General features: G+C 49.4%; 1 protein-coding gene across 3 annotated transcripts in view; it reads left to right on the forward strand.

Moving 5' to 3' along the window:
• The window catches only part of ZBTB7C (zinc finger and BTB domain containing 7C), a 387,122-nt gene that overhangs the window by 53,079 nt on the left and 314,644 nt on the right, over positions 1 to 19,399 (forward strand). For 2 of the 3 annotated variants that reach the window (XM_031934563.1, XM_023207587.1), the window contains exon 2: positions 18,777 to 19,001. The exons of the other annotated variant lie outside the window; for it this stretch is intronic. The gene's annotated coding sequence lies outside the window, so the exon portion shown is untranslated. The remainder of the gene's footprint in view (positions 1 to 18,776; positions 19,002 to 19,399) is intronic. 3 annotated transcript variants of the gene reach the window in all.

Below are 19,399 nucleotides of genomic sequence, written 5' to 3' on the forward strand. Positions count from 1 at the left end.
ATCTATATGTTCTCTCACCCCTCTGGGACAGACCTTGCGGTGTGTTTCAAGGTGACAATCTGGTGATCTGATAGATTAATCTTAGCACATATGCTCATGGAGGATGCAGGCTGCCTCGGGGGATGGTTCATTCCTTCCCTGTGCCCTGAACTGAGCACAGCACTCTGGGGGGAGTGCTGGCTCAGGCCTGGTCCTGTCCCTAGTCCCTTCCAGTTCAGTGGGGGAGAAAGCAGGGCCACACAGGGCAGTGTTTAGAAGTGTAGTGTAGGATTATGTGTGTTAGGAACTGTGAGGGGGACCCAGGTGGTGGGTGCTGTGGGGGCCCAGAGGGTGGAGAGAATGCTCTGTGGCCTGGGATGGTCAGGGAATGCCAATCACTCACTGCCTTGGGCCTCAGTTCCCCCATCTGTTAGATAATGCACGTGGCCCCATTGATCATTTCTTTAATAGCCCGATAAGAATGCCAGAGAGACTTGGTCAACATCTGGATCCCCAGGTACTCCTAGAAATACTGATTCTGTAAGTCCGGAGTAGTCCTGGGATCTGGCTCTTTATATCTGGTCTGACCTGCCTTCCTTACTCACCTCTGTGCTAGGAAATGGGACACCAGGGGCTTTAGCCTGGGCAGGTTGTGAAAAGGTATAGGGACCTGGAGGAGGGTATTCCTGATGCCAAGTTCCTGAACACTGCCCTGCTTTGTGTTGGAAAAGCCCGTACCGCAGTTGGGGTGAATCGCTTGGTTGGGAGACAGGGATACTGTTAAACTCTGCTTGGTTGTTGAATAACGTAACCACCCAGCTAGCAGGGTCCAGGGAAGGCTTGTTGAACAGGAGAGCCCTTTGGAGGAGCGCCGAGGCATCCTGGCTGCTCTGCGCTGTTCGCGGGCAACCTTGGCATGGTAGCACTTCCGGCTGCATGGAGGCTTTCTGAGCGAGTTCACTTGGAGATGCCTGAGAAATACCTGGGAATGGGGTCTCTGTAACAGTCCGACAAGATGATGCCCGCCCCTTCCCTAGCTGGAGAACCCTGTTCAGCAAACTCAGAAAGGATGTTGAGGATCCTGTGACTCAGTGGGTCTCAAGCCTCATGCGCATGGGAGTTGCCTGGTGGGCTTGCTAAAACAGGGTGCTGGGTGCCACCACCAGAGCACCTGATTCAAGACTTCTGGGGTGGGGCCCCAGAATGTACATTTCTAGCAAGTTCCCTGTTGCTGCTGTGGATGCTGGCCCAGGATCACAGTAGAAAGCCAACGCTAACTTCTCAACCCGCTGACCTGGGGTGTGAGGTCTTAGGACTCAGTCACTGCCCCCAGGGCACTCGTGCTCTGATTGGTGACCTACCCCCGCCCACTCAGATCAAGAGACTCTGAAGCAGGGAGTGTCCAGTGCCTGAAGTGAGCCACAGGTTCTAGGCCCGAGGAAGGTTGCGGGGGTGCACGAGAGACTTCCTGAAGTGGAGGCTGTGGATGAAGCAGCACATGGATTGCCGTGCCATGCACTGCACACACAGCCTGGCATGAGCACGGCATCCCTTGGAGTTGTGCAGTGCAGTGGTGCTGGTGAAGGAGTGTCCTTGGGCCTGGGCTAGTGTGTGGGCTGGGAAGCCCCTAGCAGGTCTGTGGGATAGTGCAGAAGCCAATGGCCAAGTGGGGTTCCTAGGAGGGGCAGGAAGGAGAGCAGGCTTTTTGGGAGCCAGAGCATGGAAGGTCTGGAGTGCTCGGGTGAGGAGTTCAGACTTTATTCTGTGGTGAACTGGGAACAAATCAACAGCAGTTTGGCTCCCCTAAGCAGACATCTGGAAATCGACTCTTTTAAATTTTGAAAAACAGATTTGCAGTAGTAGCTCATGGCCGGTCCGTGTGACATTGCTGCATCTCAGAGATCTCTCTGTTCCCCCATTACTGCCCTCCAGCCTCACTGGATTTCTTCCCCCACAGTCCTTGAAATTTCACAATGAGAGATTAGTTGCTTTTGTTCAAAATACCACCCTCTCCAAGAGGCTCATTTTATAAACCAGAGATGCCCGAGAAGGAAAGTACCTAACTTAATGCACTATGCTAGCTCACTGCAGGGGGGATTGGCATGGCTGTCTTCTCCAGGGGCCAGTAGGCTTTGATGAAGCTGGAAGCAGAGGAGGGAAGGGGTGTCTGGCAGAGGTTGAGTACCACCATGTGGGGTCAGAGAGGAAGCAGGAAGTCAGAGTTGGTTCAGGGAAAGCCCTCCTCTGAGGTTTGGGCAACAAGAATGTTCTAGCGTGGTGTGAGGCCAGGATGCTGAGGGACGTAGGAGGGCATTGGTGCGCTTGGTGGACTCCCAATAGCACAGCCCCATTTATTTAGTCCCCTCTGTCTCCCTTCCTCTGCTGCAGATGTTGACTCAAGTATACCACTGTGCTTGGACCAGCCCTGACACACCAGCCCTCTCTTCCCTGCCTAATTGGATGCAGGGACCAGAATTGCTGCTGGATTTACTGCCAGGAAGCAGGAAATAGCCATGTCTCTCAAGTCAAGTTCCTGAGTCTAGTAGATGGATGTGTTCTGAAAACCACATGAATAGAGAAACTCTATAGAGTTTATAGTGGTATAAAGTTGGGATATTACCTTGATGCCCCTTGAGGCATATTTGGGGATGGTGATGTGAAAAGTAGATCTGGGGTGAGTCCTTTTACCAGGTGATTAATTACCTCCCTATTTTCCTGTTTCCAAGTCGAGTTTGTCCATATTGGATGGTCTGTGAGAACAATGTTCGTGCACGTAAAGACTCCAAAAGGAGACTCTTGTGAGCAAATTCCTTGGTTATGTTGAGGTTAAGATCGTTGTCACCCTAAGAAACCTATTTGTAAGGCTGAACACAGTGGTGTGCACTTGTCATCCCAGCTACTCTGGAGGCTGAGGCAGTAGGATCCCTTGAGCCCAGGAGTTTGAGGCCAGCCTGGGCAACATAGTGAGACCCCGTCTCAAACAAACAAACAAACAAACAAACAAAAAACACTAAAAAACAAAAACCTATTTGTTCAGGTCTCAAAGAAAGATGGAGTTTTGTGTGTAGATATGAATTACAGGTGTACTCCCAAGCAATGGCACCTGCAAAGGATGCTTTCGTTGAGTGAGGAACTGAGAAACTGGAGGCTGATTTCTGCTACCAGTTGAGTGTATTTTGTTCCACATAATTCATTGAAGTAAGGAAAATACGGCAACCTCAGGAGGTGATTTAGAGTAGAGGTAAAGCCTCCATCTCCCTCTCCTTCCCATCCTGTTTCAATGGAAAATGCAGGATGGCTCTTTGGACTCCACCTCCTGGGCCTCAGTCTTGGTGCTACCACTTCCTGGCTGTGTGAGGATGGTGGGCAGCTCCTGCAGCCTTTTGGCTTCTCATCTGTGTGAGTATTAACCACAAGGTTATCATGAGAAACATGCGTGGAGTGCCTGGAACCTAGCGTTGTGCCATTGTAACCAGGCCAGCCCCATCCTGCTCTTCATGCTGTCACAAAGGACTGCCCCTGCTACTCCCAGAAAGGCCCTGAGAACATTTTTCTGGAAATGCTTAGATCAGGGTCATTAAGAGGTTTTAACATCACATGGGATTGAAGAATATTGGGGGACAGGGACTCTTTCTTAGCCCCACAATGGATAAGAGGCTGAGCCCAGGCTGCAGCCTGGTTTCTTGTCCTCAGATAAAAACTCTGACCTCAAACAGTGCAATGACAAAGAGACCGGGGAAGCTCATTTGTCAATCAGCAAATCCATGGATGGATTGAAGGAGGAGGAATCAACTAATCCATAGAAAGACTGAAGAATAAGGAGGGTTTTCTGTGCAGCCAGAGCTTGTGATTTTAGACAATGGAGGGTACATCTTGGTGTGGTAAATAGAACACTCTATTTGGAGTAGAAGACCTGGACACAGCTATCAGCTCAGCCCCTTGTTATTGGTATGATTGTGGACTGGAACTATCTGTTCCTCAGTTTTCACATCTGTAAATTGAGTATACATATCCATACCTATTTCCCAGAGTTGTTCTGAGGGTTAGGAGGTACTGGATAGGAAAGCCCCATGCAGGCTGCAAGACACTATGAAAAAGCAAATGTTGATTGTTACACAGTTTCTATTCTATATTGCTTTTAGGCGTCTAGAGAATTTTCTCATCTCCTTTCTAACTTAATGTAGAGCAGTAGTTGTGCAAGGCGGGCAGGGCAGATGATGATTCTCATATTCAGATATCTAAGGTGGATGGCCTGCCCAAGGCTACCACTGGTGCAGAGGTGGGGGACTAGGGGTGGAGTAACTTGGGCCCCAGCCCTCTTAACACAGTGAACACTGTGCTTTCTGTAGAGCTGCTCCTCTGTACCTTTCAGCTCACCTCCAACTTTGACATCATTTGCTCACCTGCTTGCGCATCTCTTCTGTCCTGCCCAGTTCTGCTCTTCTGAGGGTTTTGTTCATGTGTAAAGTTGGGATCTTACCTTGATGCCCCTTGAGGCATATTTTCATCTTCTGGACCCAGTGCCCCCAGGCTGCCCATGAACTGCCCACCCCAGTGCCTCCTCCAGCCTGCTTATCCCGGTCAGCATCCTGGACCCTAGATTAATCCTTCCCCTGAACCCCATCCCTGGCTGGCCAAGCAGATGAAGAGGACCACAGGGTGAGACTGTGCCTCCTCTTGGGGATGGGGACTTTCTGGAGGTGATGCTTTGCTAAAAGAGTGGATTCTAGCAGTGGGCCTTTGGGGCCTGGGTGGCATTTTAGGGCAAGAAGCCCTGTTGGAACACTGTGGATGCACCCAGGGCCTAGCCCAGTGGTTAGCAGCCAGCAGGCCTGTGAGTACTTGGATAAGCTGACAGGCAACACTGGCAAGGCAGGTAGCCGCTCTGACTGTTCCTTGAGCTCAGGTTCCTCTGCCTTCCAAACACATGCCAAGAGCTTAGTGGGCATCAAGCATGGTGCCATGTGCTGTCCCCAGAGTGCTCACAGTCAAGTGGCTGCTATGCCAGGTGACAGGCAAGTCTTCAGGGTCAAAGGTGCGAGGATGGCGTAAAGTACAAGTGCTCTAGGAACATGTTGTATAAAGGCACCTGCAAGTCCTGGCCTGTAGGGTCAGGGAAGGCTTCCTGAAAGAGGGGACCCTTGAGCTGACCATGGGAGACCAGGCCAAGGCCAAATGGAGGTAAGGAAGGGGACTGGGCAGAGGGTGGGGCACCTCTAGTTCCTGTCCTCAGAGTTCTCAGACTCACCTGCTGGGACTTAGCACTCCCTTCTGTCTGCTCCAGGCCCCTCCATGCTCTGTCAGAGAGAAATCTCCCCGAGGGTAGGATTCTGAGCTTGCCTAGGTGCCAAGGAGGGGCCAACAGTGCTGGTTGGTGAGGGAATAGAGCCTGGCTCTGGCTGCTGTGAAATCTTTATCAGTCACCATCATCAAAGGCTTCCTGTCTTCCTGAATAAGTGATTTAACTTATATTTTAGATTGCAGTTGAGGTCAACACATAAAAGGCTCCTTCAGGTTGAAGAACATCTCCACCAGGAATGGATTAAGAGCAGGAAAATGGTGTCTTTCTTAACACGGGTGCAGCTGGGCCATTGGAAACCCAAATGCACTTGTAATCTCCTCTAGCAGCACATCCACAGTGAGAGGCCCTCCTTTTAGACAGTGGTGGTATACTTTCCCCACTGGGGAAACCAGTTGGCTTGCAAGCCTGTAGAATGTCCATGAGGGAGGAGCAGTTTGCAGGTTGAGACACCCAAAGCCACTGGTCTTTTAACACTTTTGAACTTGGGCCCTCCTTTGCTGGCTGCCGGCTTTGTCCTCCTCTCCACTCCTGCCCCGTCACCAACAGGAGTCCAGGGGATTGTGAGTGGTAGCAATCCTCAAGGGCTTCCTGGGTTCGTCACTGTAATTAACACGGGGGCAGCAGGAAGGGGCAAAGAAGAGGTGTGAGCTGTGGCTTCTCTGCCAAAAAGGGCTTCCATCTCACACTCACACATGGCTTGGGGTGGGGAGTGTGTGTGTACATTAGTTCAGCTCTATGGAGGGCCATTCAGCAGTAGCTGGGGAATTTTAATGCACGTGTCCTTTGACCCATGAGTTCCACTTATATGAATTTATTCTACAGACATCCAGGCACATATGGAAAATGGTATACATACAAGATTGTTCACTGCAGTGTTGTATGTAAGAGCAAAAGATTATAAACAACTTAAGTGTCCATCAGCAGGAGACTAAATTAATCAACTATAGTGCATCCACACACTGGAAGAGTATGCAGCCATTAAAAAGAGCAAGGATGATTTTATATACAGATCCAGGACAATCTCAAGGGCGTTTTGATAAAAATAAGATGCAGAACAATATTATGGTACTGTACCATGGGTGTAAAAATGATACATACTGCTGTTGCTTTATCTAGGCATAAAACCTCTTGGGATAGAAACACAAGGAAATATTAACAGGGAGGGGAACTGGGTGGTGGGCGACAGGGGCGGAAGGGCACCTTTTCACTCTATAGCCTTTTATGCCATTTGGGTTCTGAACAATGTGAACGTATTTGTTATTTGTGGTTGGCAGGAAGCGGCCTCCCCAAAATGTCCACACTCGAATCCCCAGAACCTGTGAGTATGTTGCCTTATGTGACACAGGGGTTTACAGATGGGATTAAGGTTATAGATATTGAGATGGGGACACATCTGGTTTATCCAGATGTGTTCAATCTAATGGTATAAGCTCTTAAAAGTAGGAACCTTGCCTGGCCGTGGTCAGACAGGGAGACATAACTACGAAAGAACCTTCAGAGAGATGCTATGCTGCTAGCTTTGATGATGGGGGAAGGTGCACCACCCAAGGAATGCAGGCGGCCCCTGGAGGCTTAAGAAGGCAAGATGTTCCTCCCTAGAGCCTCCAGGAAGGAACACAGCTAAGCTGACACCTTGATTTTAGCCCAGTGAGACCCTTGTCAGACTTCAACCTCCAAAACTGTAAGATAATGAATTCATGTTGTGTAAACCACTAAGTGTGTGGCCATTTGTTACAACAGTAATAGAAAGCTAATATTCTACTCAAAACAATAAATAAAGAAAACAGTTTTTAAGAGTCCCAGTCTGGTTAGAGTGGGACTCAGCACATGCACTGAGGAAACGCACTCACTTTCAGTGTAGTGCCGTGCAGTGCAGCAGACTGTTAATACTGTGGGACATCGTCCTGTTTATGAAGGACAGGTGGAGTGCCCATTACAGGCCAGGCACTGTGCTAGGTGCAGGGGCCACAAAATGAAAAAGATGTAGTCCCCATCCTGGGCTGAGTTGTGCAGTCTCTCTCCCCCTCCCTTTAAAACCACCCTCCAGGATGCCAGTACTCTGTACCCCCACTGTGTGGCCTCTGTTAAATGTGGAATTTCTAGGCCCTTTGCCATCTTGGGCCCTAATGGACCAGACTTTAGCTCATTCCTCTGCATGTGACCAGCCAACTAGTCTGAGTGGTGGTAGGGCCGGAGGACCTACCACCCCTGGAGAAGCTTGATTCTACTTTAAACTTTCCTCCTCCAGTGTTTAGCACGGACATCATTCATTTCAGCATCACTCCAAGATTGGGTGACTCAGAGTCTCTGCCTTTGGAGCTGTGTGCCCAGCCTCCTCTCACAAGACCACACACCCCCTTATGTAGGGATCTGCTTTATTCATTTGTCAACCGGTCATTTCAACAGTACAGAACATATTATAGGGACTCCCTAAAACACATATGCAACCTCTATAGTTTGCATCTGGTGGTGCTAGGTGGGCATTAGGAAATATGCAAAAAACTAATCAAAAAAAGACGCAGACTTGAACTTGGTCCTCTCGATGTAAAGAGAAAACATATCATTGCTCTTCTCTGACATTTCCTTCATCCATGCCCATTTCATATTGGAAAATATACTGAGGGGAAAAAGTGATTTCCTCCTTTAGTCCTCCCTCCCCTGATAGGTATGGCCACGATGCTGTGACCCTTTGATTTGAAGGGGCCACCAAGCGAACTGCTAATAGGTGCTCCTCAAGTCCTGCCAGCCACCAGCCAGCCAGCACCATGCCTAGGCCTGCATTAAAGCCCCTTTGACCCTGTGGCCCCTGCTGTGCTCTTCTGCCACCTCCCTGCCCCTCCCCCAGCTTCCGTGCCTCCCATCTGTCCCTCAGGGCTTTTTACCTTGGCCAGATGCATGTGTGTGTATGAGAGCAGAGGGGCAGCAGGCATAGCCAGGTGATGCATGTCCACTTAGGAACTCTTGGAAACCAGCCCTCCCCAGGGGAATGACCTTGCTGGCACCGTCTTAGCCTCTATGGCAGATCTGGAGCTGTGTTTTTTGTTTGTTTGTTTTCCATACAGAGTCTAGCCTTATCACCCAGGCTGGAGTGCAGTGGCACGATCTCGGCTCGTGAGCCACCGCTCCCAACCTGGAGCAGCATTTTTATTTGTGAGATGGCAGGGTCCTCTGGAACAAAACAGGCAGCCGTGGTCCTTGCCCTAATAGGGAACCGTGGTCTGCAGGGAAGTGTGGCAGTGAAGGGGATGTACTTTGGAATGAGGTAGGTGAGGATTTGAATCCAGACTCTGCCTTTATAAACTGTGTGACCTTGGCTGCTTACCCATTGTAAGCCTCAGTTTACTCATTTGTAAAATTGGGAGCTAGACTCGGACCTGGGATGACACCAGGGATGTATAAAGCTGGCGTTGAATTCTAAATCTGAGCTTGCCTTCTAGTCTGGCTTCTATGATGGCGTCAACTCCTAACGGTATATAACATCCCCACCCCTCCATCCCCCAACTGGCAAAGTGGAAATAGGTGCCAATTCACGGGCAAGGTTGTTGTGATGACTGCAATGAGTTAGCCTTGGAAAATGCCTGGCTCTTGGTAGTTATTATTTTGCAAGGCTCATGCTATTTTACAGTCTTGGCTTATGTCTTTGCCACCATGCTGCTCCCTGGGGCAGGCCAACAGGGCTGTGGGCTCACAGAGGCCTCTGCACCTGCCTTCCAGGCCTCCTCAGCCCTGATTCTTGCCTTTTTGCATGTTGACCTCAGTGTCTTGCAAACAATTTCCCACCCTGGTCTCAAAGTGATTTTGGTGTTTCATCCCCAGAACCTTCCCCTTCATGTGGCTGGAGCCTGGCCTTTTCGTAGGTATTAACATCTCTCAGAATGGCCTACCTCCCTGCTTGAAAACTCCAATTCTCTTTTGTGACCACAACCTCCAGGCTCTTTGCTGGTTCCATCCCTAAGCAGGGAGTTCAGATGTTCCAGTGGAATCTTGGTAGGGTTGGTGAGAAAGCAGAGGTTGGCTGGGTCAGGTAAGGGAAGAGGCTGCCCACCTCATAGCATGTGAAGCCTTGGTGGAAGCTGGCATGCCCAGGGGGCCAAGGCAGAGGCAGCAGGGTGAGGATTCATGCTGCTTGACGGGGAGAGGAGGGAGTGGGTGCACACGTGTTGCTCTGCCAGTCAGTTCTGCGTCTGAGGAAGCCTGCCTCTAACCTCCTGCCTCTGGAGGGGTTCCTAGGGGAAGCGGGGAAAAGAAAGCCTCAACTGAGGAATTATGGTATCTTTTATGGGAAAAAGCAACAGGCAAGAGCATATTGAAATTTGGGGATCACAGCCAGGAGTGGTGGCTCACGCCTGTAATCCCAGCACTTTGGGAGGCCGATCACTTGAAGTCAGGAGTTTGAGACCAGCCTGGCCAACATGGTAAAACGCTGTCTCTACTACAAATACAAAATTACCAGGGCATGGTGGTGTGTGCCTGTAGTCCCAACTACTTGGGAGGCTGAGGCAGGAGAATGGCTTGAATCCAGGAAGCAGAAGTTGCTGTGAGACTGGGTGATAGAGCGAGACTCTGTCTCAAAAACAAACAAACAAACAAACAAACAAATGGGGGGAATCTCTCTATAGAAAAGGGTGATGCTGGCCGGGGACGGTGGCTCACGCCTGTAATCCCAGCACTTTGGGAGGCTGAGGTGGGTGGATCACGAGGTAAGGAGTTCGAGACCAGCCTGACCAACATGATGAAAACCTGTCTCTACTAAAAATACAAAAAAAATTAGCTGGGCGTGGTGGCGTGTGCCTGTAATCCCAGCTGCTCAGGAGGCTGAGGCAGGAGAATCACTTAAACCCGGGAGGCAGAGGTTGCAGTGAGCCAAGATCATGCCACTGCACTCCAGCCTGGCAACAGAGCGAGACTCCATCTCAAAAAAAAAAAAAAGGAAAAAAGAAAAGGGTGATGCTAGGGATGTAGAGTTGGAATGAAATTCTAAATCTGATCTCACTTTCGCATCTGGCTTCCGTGCTCGGTCAGCTCCTCTGATGGTCTGTTAGCCCCGCACTGGGGAAACCAGCCACTGAGACAGAAGGAAGCAGCCGACCAGTAACACTCCACCTATCCAGAGACCAGTCTGCAAGCAACCTCTCCTATCCAGAACACAGACATAGGTGGCAAAGTCAGGTAAAAGGGCCTCTGGTTAGCAAAAATGGCTAAAACCTGGCACCTTATTTCCAAGAACACCCCTGCCCCCAGCCTCACTCAGAACCCCAGGGTTGCCCAGCCTTGGGGGAACCCATGTTCTACATTAGAGGTATGGGAAGCAGTTTGAGGCAGGTGTTCTCAGCCAGGGCATGACCTATGGGAGACTGACTATGAGGAAGGGGCAGATAGAAGAAGAAAAGCAGAGAGGCAGAGACAAATGCTCAGCATGGCAAAGAGCCTCATGCTGGTGGCAGAGGGTCAGCAAGACAAGGTTCAGTCATGTTCAGCATCTCAGCCCTTCAAGTGCTTTGGGGGGTGAGGCTGGAGCAGAAGGTACACACATTTTAGGGTTTGTATCCTTTGCCACAAAAGGAATAGAAGCATGTAAACATTAAAAAAATACTTTATGCAGTAGGGTTAAAAATAAAACGCATTTTGTTGCTTAATGGGGCAATATTGAGTTGTTTAGAAAATTGTTGTGTGTGAAATATCTCACCTGTATTACTAGATAAATGGTTATTTCCACGGGTATCATAGAGTATGAGAGCCAGGTAGGACCAAGAGATCCCATAAACCCATTTTAACATTTTTATAGATCATGTAATTGAGGTTCAGAGATGAGAAGTGATTTGCCCAAGGTCCCACAGCCAGATGGCAGCAGAGCTGGGCCTTGCACTTGGTTCGCCAGAGTGCAAAATGGATCCAGGAACTGGGCAGGAGGCCTGGGTCCAGACACTGCACCTCAGGCAGGATCAGCCAGACTTGGGCTGGGACCCCCTTCAGCCTCCCAGAGGTCAGAGCCAAGGCCTTGTTGGGACACTAGGGGACCTGAAATACCTGGGCAGGAGCATGCTGAAGAGACAGAATGGGATGGAGGTCTGGGGGTGTAGGGGGCGGTGCTGGTATGCCAGGAAAGCACAACAGAAGTACACAGGGCACCTTGGGGGGTGGGCAGTTGGGAGTGGGGTGAACAAGCCCAATTCCTAAGTGAACTCTGAGGCTGCTGTTCTAGAACAGTCCACCTCTACGCATGTCAGAAACCAGTTTGAAAGGTAGCTTATAGCCCTGAAATAGGAAACAAAGAAGAAAATGCCAAGCACTCCTAGTAATCCTGCAGGAACCAGCTCCTGGAGTCTGATTTTTGCTTTCTATTTCCTGCAAGAGAGGGCTCCAAACCCAGCCTGTCCAGTGCACACCTACGGCAGCTTCTTACTGAACAGCTATCCACAGACTTCCTATTTTTACCTTTAATAACTGTAAGCTCGGGGTTACCAAGGTCTTCCTGTTGCTATAGTGAGAGGTGATAGCACCAGCCTTCCAAAGCGCTGGACCCTTGGCTTAGAGGAGAAACAGAATCTGGGTTGCTTTATTTTTGGGTTTGACTGAGAAGATTTAATGCACCATTTTCTAGCCTTTGCAACAATGGCAGTTTGTGCTTAAAATACAGAAAACCTCCATAACAAAGAATAACTGGCAATTTTGAGGAGTGGACATCAGAGAGTATATAGAAGATAAATTTTAAATTATAAAAATGATACAACTTCATCCAGAAAATCCAGAAAATGACAAGTAAATAAAAACACATGTTGTTACATTACCATAGAACAACCTTCATGGTCCTCATGATTTATCAGCTTTCCTAAATATGCATTTGGCAGCATTGAAGACATAGTATCCATATAATTGGTAGTCTGCTTTTTGAGTTAATATGCTACAAGCATTCTTCTGTGTTGCTGCATTATCTCAATAAGCATTATTTTTATTGGTTGGCTAATGTCATAATTTCATAAAGCATTCTCCTACTTTTACTCTTTGTCTCTTGAATCCACACTTGGTCTCCATTATACCATCTCTGTCTAAATTCTACTCCTCCTCTGATTTGGATAACTGGCCGACCTTGTCCCTGTCCCCTTTCTCTTTCCCCCTTTCCCCTTCCCCTCCCCATACACGTGCTAGGACATCTTCCACTCTGCAGCCTGGCTAATCAGAAGGTGATCCCAGACCAGTGACATGGTCATCCCCTGGGAGCTTGTTAGCAGGATCTTGACTCCACCTGGGACCTACTGGACAGCACCTGCATTGTGACAAGATCCCAGATGATTCATAAGCATGTAGAAGTTTGACAAACACTGATCTAAAACACACTTCCCAGCCACACGTGGTGGCTCATGCCTATAATCCCAGCACTTTGGGAGGCTGAGGCGGGTGGATCACTTGAGGTCAGGAGTTCAAGACCAGTCTGGCCAACAAGGTTAAACCCCGTCTCTACTAAAAATACAAAAATTAGCCAGGTGTGGAAGTGTGTGCCTATAATCCAGTGACTCAGAAGGCTGAGGCCGGAGAATAGCTTGAACCTGGGAGATGGAGGTTGCAGTGAGCCTAGATTGTGCCACAGCACTCCAGCCTAGGTGACAGAGCCAGACTCCATCTCAAAAATAAATTTAAATAAATAAAACACACATCCCCATGGCTCCAGGGTAGAAGCCCCACTCCTAGCCAGGTGCATAGCCTGCTGAGTAGAGACCAAAGCGGGCAGGGGGAGGGAGTGCAGAGGGAAGGGGCTAGGCTAGTGGGACAATCTGCAGGTGGTAGGCAGCTGTGGGCCAGGAACTTTAGAGAGGTTGGGAGAGGGGAGGGGTCCTGTTAAGGAAGTTCCAAAATTCAGATCTGCAGATGATGCAGATTGAAAACTGGGAGCCCAACAGGCTATTAGGGGAAGGAGTGTGGGCGTGGGCAGCACAACCACCACTCCCAACTCACTCCCGACTCACTCGAGTGAAGTTGGGGCACAGATAAATTAAATTGCTTACCCAAGCTCACACAGCTAATAGGTGGTGGAGTTGGGATACAAACCTGATTTCAGAGCCCATACTTCTTAACCAGCCGGCAATGTGGCCTCCAGAGTGTGGGCTAAATATAGGAGGAAGAAAGGAATAGAAGGATATTAAGTTCCTGCAATGAGCAAGTACTTTTTAATTTTATTGCATTTACTATTTACAACAGGCTTTGGGTGTGGGTATTATTATTCTATGTTATAGATGAGGCAGTGACAAGCAAATTACTGGAGTTCACATAGTTACTAACAGCCAAAGTGAGGACTCGAACCCAGCACATTTAGGTACCGAATGGATCCTGTTTCTACTTGCACACTTCATTAGCAAAAGGTGTAGAGTCGGTCTCTGCCTCTCAGAACAACTTCTTCCTACCTGCCCCCTAATGTTAAGACCGGACCTCCAAGATTTGCCCTGTGTTTGTCCCCACCGTGAACACATGAAAGGAATTTGCTCAGGGACGAATTCCTCTCACTGTCCGTGGTGGGGACAAACACAGGGCAAATCTTAGATGTTTTCCCTCAATCCTTAAAATTAGGAAATGCTAGGACTAGAATACCTTTTAGAGGATACTAGAAGGTACTGTAAAATGATGCAGTTAGATCTAGTACCTTCTATTACATTGAATCAGTGAGTCTTGGATCTGTAACCAGCTGGCTTAACATTTAATCTAACTGCATCATTTTACAGTTAAGGAAACTGAGGTCCAGAGAGCTCAAGCAACTTACCTAAGGTCACACAGCCAGCTGGTTACAGATCCAAGACTGACTGATTCAATGCTGTTTGCTCAATGCTGGGCTATGTTTGTACCTGGTGGCCTGAGCATCCTGGATCTCCTTGGAGCACTGCCAGGCCAGCCAGCAAGTACTGTCGTGTCACTCAGTCAGTGTGAATTCAGCCTTAAGCGTAGGCTGGAGGATGCAAAGGATGAAACTCCAGTTAAAAACAATCAACTTATTTTATATCTGCTTGCTGTTAAAAATCCAGGCAGTGTAGAAGTGTGTCCGGAAACACTTGAAAGCACCTCCCTCCCTCCCTCCCGGCCCTCCCCATTCCACTCCCCAGGGGTAGCCACTTACCAGTGCTGTCTCCAATGGCTCCTTAATTTTCCTGCCAGCCGTTGGGTTGTGTAGGATCCATGCCACAGCAAGGCTATTTTTAACAAGCATCCTAGGCTTCAGGGGGTTGAGGAGAGGGGAAGAAAAAAAATATTCCATTTGTATATTTTTAATCCATACACATTTGAGCAGGCAGTGGCTTTCCCGTCCCTCCTGCCAAGGGTTGTGGGGAATTGATTAGACTCTCTAGGTGCAGGGTAATCCTTTCTCTTCCCCTAACAAGGCTGGAGGGCCAGGGAGGGGTTCGGGTGATGTTTCCAGGGACGATGGCTGTCTCAGCTGGCTGCCTCCCGATCCTGCCTGCCCCAGCCCTGTCCCTCCTGGCAGCCTCGAAAATCCTGGCTGGGTCTCCTGTGGCAGAGAAGGCCTGGGAACCTGACTCTTTGTGCCAAGCTCATATTTAGAAATGTCTCCAGCCAGACATTGGCATCGGTCCCACTTGGGCTCTGGGCAGGGGGTGCAGTCACATGTGCTGCCTTCGAGTGGGCAGCTTCTGAGTGGGCAGCAGCCCTCTTTGACTATAAACACAATTCCTTTATGCAGACGAGCTGGCATGGGAACCTGTGCTCCTGGGCACTGGGAGGGGGCAAGCTCGAGTAGACAGTAGGGAGAGGGAAGAAAGATGTCACAAGGCTTAGACTGGGAAATACGGTGTTGGGGGAGGGGTCCCAGCTCCCTGATCCCACCAGCCCTATCCATTTTTTGCAACTCTTTCCCGGGTGCCCAGGGCACTGTCCCTGCCTGAGTACGGAGCCTGCAGCCCCACAATGGCCCTGATAGACTTTTCTTTTCCTTTCTACCTCATGCATTCCCCAGTCCGTGGGACAGGAGTGAGACTTTGGAGGGAGCCTCCCCGCCCCCCACTGTGGCAGGGTTTGGCTCCATCTTCCCCTCAACATCTCCAGATCATACTTGTAAAATGTGGCCCTGGATGTCACCATCTCTGAGGGCCCTTTCAGCGTTGATGGTGAATCATTCCACAGTTTCTTGCTCATCCCGTGTTCTTTTCCGTGACAGTGCATGATGATGGGTGAATTAGACCAACTGATCCCGGCTTTAAATAGTAGGCCTCTAAGGTAACAAGCGGCATGCCGTAGCCCTGTGAAAACTCTCCTTTCTTTTACAACAGTTGCTTTAAGGAGAGTCGTTCACTCATGCCTCAGATATTTAATGAGCACCTACCAAGGGCAGGCACTGTGCTGTCACCAGCCCTACAGTGGCGAATAAGACCTATCTCACTGATGATGGGTGATGGGGTGGGAGCCTGTCTGCTCTCCTCACATCACACCTCTGCAGCTCTTCCCTGGGGACTGAAGTGGCTTGCTCACTAAATTCAACTCTCTGGAGAGGAGGCTGCTTTTCTGCAACTGAATCTTCAGAGAGAATCCAAATGCAGCCACAGGCCTTGCCTCCTACAGCCTGAGACCGAGCCAGGGCTACATCCTCAGGCCCCTGGCAGCTCCACTTCTCCCTGTCCTATCCCTCCTTCCTCTGCCCACATCTCCGGGGAAAAAGGGCTCCAAGAGATAGTCAAGAAGGCTGAACAGATATTTTCTTTGTATCTCCTGGGAACAACATGATAAATCCAGAATCACAGAATGGATGGATGGATCGGTAAATAAGTGAGTTAGCAAATGAATGAAGAAATAAACAGAAACTCAGTTCCAGCTCCAAAGGAACTGAAAATTCAGATGAAGAGAAATGGCTTGTAGAGTGGTGGCACCGTGGTACTGAAGGGGGCCCTTGGGAACAGACTCACCTCCTTCTTTTATGAGAAAGGAACCGCAGGCTCAGAGGAGAGGGGCTGCCGCGGTGCCGGTGACAGAGTGCAGAGGTCAGAGGATGGCGAGCTTACGCAGGGTGGTGAGATCCAGAACCGAGTGCAAGGCTGCCCTAAGTGTCCCTTGTCCTTGGAAAAAATTGCCTTTTCATATGGTTGGGAGTGGACGGTGCAATTTTTCTTCGAGGTTAATTGTTTTGCTGACAGCACAGATAATTAGGAATGAGAATCCTGGAGTGAGGGCGACAGCACCATCTGCTGTGAATATGTTTCAACCCCACCTTGCAGGAGAGCTTGGAAGTACTCGTATCCTCACCCTCCCCACCCCAACAAAAATGAATGTGCTGTAGCTGTTTGCCTCTGGGGCCACGGCTGCCAGGTGACCTGCAGCCAGTGGGGGCGGGATGGTGTCCGTTTTATTAAGGGTATAGTTTCTTCTCCTTCCCCCATCGCATCTACTGCACATAGCAGGGCTCATTGCAAGTCCCAAGGCTGAACGAGGATCCATAGACAGCCTGGGACAAAGAGCGATGATGCCAAGGGGCAGATTTTCTGTTCTTCCCTGAGCCTGAAGTCTGGAGATCTAGTCCTCTGTTGACTAGAGGTGGCCACGTGGGGCTGCACTGAGCTACATGCCTGCCATTAAGGTTTGAAGTTATTTTCCTGCCAAACTCTGTGGATCTGCTATGTACCCTGGGTTTCCTGGCCTTTGGCCTATGCTACTTGTTCCAGAAGGAGGTTGGCCCTGCCTTTCCTTGCTGAGTAGGAATGTCCTAGGTTGTGAGTTTCTCTATGTCAAGAGAAGAGCTGCTTTGGAATCAAGCAGAGAATCCCATTGTCCAGGAGCAGCTGAGATCTTTCGTCAAATGGGCTGACCTCTGTGGGTTGTTTTCATTTTTATTATTTAATAATATATTCCACACATAGAGTATATGAAATGTATGTGCACATTTTGGAGATAATAATAATTGTTTTGCTCTTTCGAAGGGGCTTCTAACCTCTGTTGCTTTGCACAGAAGTGACTTGGAGCCTGAGCTGTAGAGGGCCAAGTTGCTGGGAGGCTCAAGGTCAGCCTAGCCTCTTCCAAAGCACTGGCTGTTTATCGTGGCCAATTTCTTTGTGCCTGAGCTGCTCCTGTTAACTAGGAGCATCCACATTCTTGCCTTTCTTGTTTATCATTCTGTTATCTCTGTGCTTTCTCCTCTTCAACCCTCCTATGAGGAAAGAAACCAAAGGCATGACTGTTTTCCTCTTCTCCCCATCCCCCTGCAGCAGGTCAAACAGGCCAATGTCCCTCTCCTTCCCATTCCCACTCATCCCCCACCCCTGAGGTGACTTGAAAGGAAGATGAAATTAACCTAGGGCCAGGGAGCTTGCTGGAAAGAATGATAATTGGCTGTTTCACTTACTTACTGTGTGACCTTTAGCAAGCTTCTCAACCTCTCTGTGCGTCTGTTTCCTAGTGTTTCAAACACCCCTCCACAGAGCTACTGAGAAACTAAATGGATCCCCAGTAGATGCAAAAGCAGCTTGAAGAGTGTAACCATTATATATGCGTCCCTTCCTTCTTTTGCCACTCTCACCCCTGTCCCTGGGGCTTCCTCGTGTCTGCAATGCTGGGTGTCCTGATGGATGTTCTTCGTCTGCCACAGTCTCTTCTCAGCAATGGCCCACTGAAGCCTGGAGGAGCCCATGTTTGAGGTGCAGCTGAGAGTCACAGCCAGATGGGCACCCCAGGAGCCTATCCCTTTCACCCCCAAGAGCTGAAGGCTGTGCCTGGTCAGAGATGCAGGGCTGTAGCCAGCTTGGACTTGTCCAGAGATAGGCAGACCTCCAGACTGGGGCAGGCTGCTTCAGCCAGGAGCACTTGGGCTCCTCTTGACAGAGCGTAAGCCACAATCTTGACTACGAAATGTGATGGCTCCGTGGAGCCGGTGTCTCTGTTCCTCATCCCAGCAAGGTTTGTGTTTCCACTTTTGTCTCTCACTCTGGGATGAAGAACTAGGAAAAGATATTCATCATCAGCCATAGGTGGGATGTCCTACCTGGAGCCCCCTACAAACGACAGAACACCAGAAGCCTTGCTTGGGATACCTGGGCTAGAAGAGTTAAGGAATGTTCCACATAGATGTGTCCTTGCACTTCTATGTACATCTCACAGGTGGAGTGAGAACATGCATTTCCTTTCTCTTTCCTGGGGTGATGGAACAGCGTGAGGGAGGTTCTTTTGGCCAGTCTGGACTAAACTCTGAACAATGGCTAGGGTTTGGATGCAGGATTAGAAGGTGAGTCTTTCAGGCAGTTGAAATGAAGTATGCAGAGGTAAGAAAGGAATGAAGGGCGTGTGTGTGCATGTGTGTGCGGTGGGTGTGTGTGTTGAGGCCTGGGCCTGGGTTGGTGGGCAGGACACTGTCGGTGAAAACCCTGGATGAGAGCGAGTTGGTATAATCATGAAGAACTGCAGACCCTAATAATAAAGAGAAAGAGGAGGATGGCTAGAATTTTCAAGAACAGCTAAAACCTGGACATGTGTTTCTGGCCCTGGTAGGTGATGGAGGCCTCTGTTCTTCCTGCAGATCCCCTCTGAGCAGCTGGGAGCTCACACGCTCTCTCCAACCCTGAGGAGTGGGTCAGCCACAAGAGCAAGAAGTGATGGCGTGGAGTCCACCCAGGACCTGAGGCATGAGCAGAATCCACGCCCATTAGACCTGGAGCCTTGGCGTTTGGGGCTCCACTGCTGGGGAGATCCAAGAAGAATCAATGCTTTGGCCCCTGGTGACGTGTACATGGTGTAATGACAGGTAATGAACCTGAGGCTTGTCTATCCTTTATGAATGATATGGCAGGTAGGAGAATATATCAGCTTGCGGTAAGCATAAAATGTCAACCCGTGGGAAGATAACTATGCAAACAAAGCACGCTAAGGCCTGATAAGATGATAGATGGATGCTTTATAGTTATTAGTTTCTACCCCATGTGCTTGCTGGAGCCAAGCACCAGAAGATTTAGCATCAGATGGGTTCACTTCCTCTGCCTTATGGGAAGGCCTGATGCCTTTATGGACATAGCATGTCATATTTGAGGAACTCAGAGTAACAAATCAAGAAGTCATTATTCCCCATCAGCTTCTGTGGGAAACAGGGAGTTCATGCCAGTGGAGAAACAGAGGCAACGACAAGTGAAGAAGCTCTTTCATTGT

Source organism: Piliocolobus tephrosceles, chromosome 18, assembly GCF_002776525.5.
Source record: "Piliocolobus tephrosceles isolate RC106 chromosome 18, ASM277652v3, whole genome shotgun sequence".
NCBI classification, from domain to species: Eukaryota; Metazoa; Chordata; class Mammalia; order Primates; family Cercopithecidae; genus Piliocolobus; species Piliocolobus tephrosceles.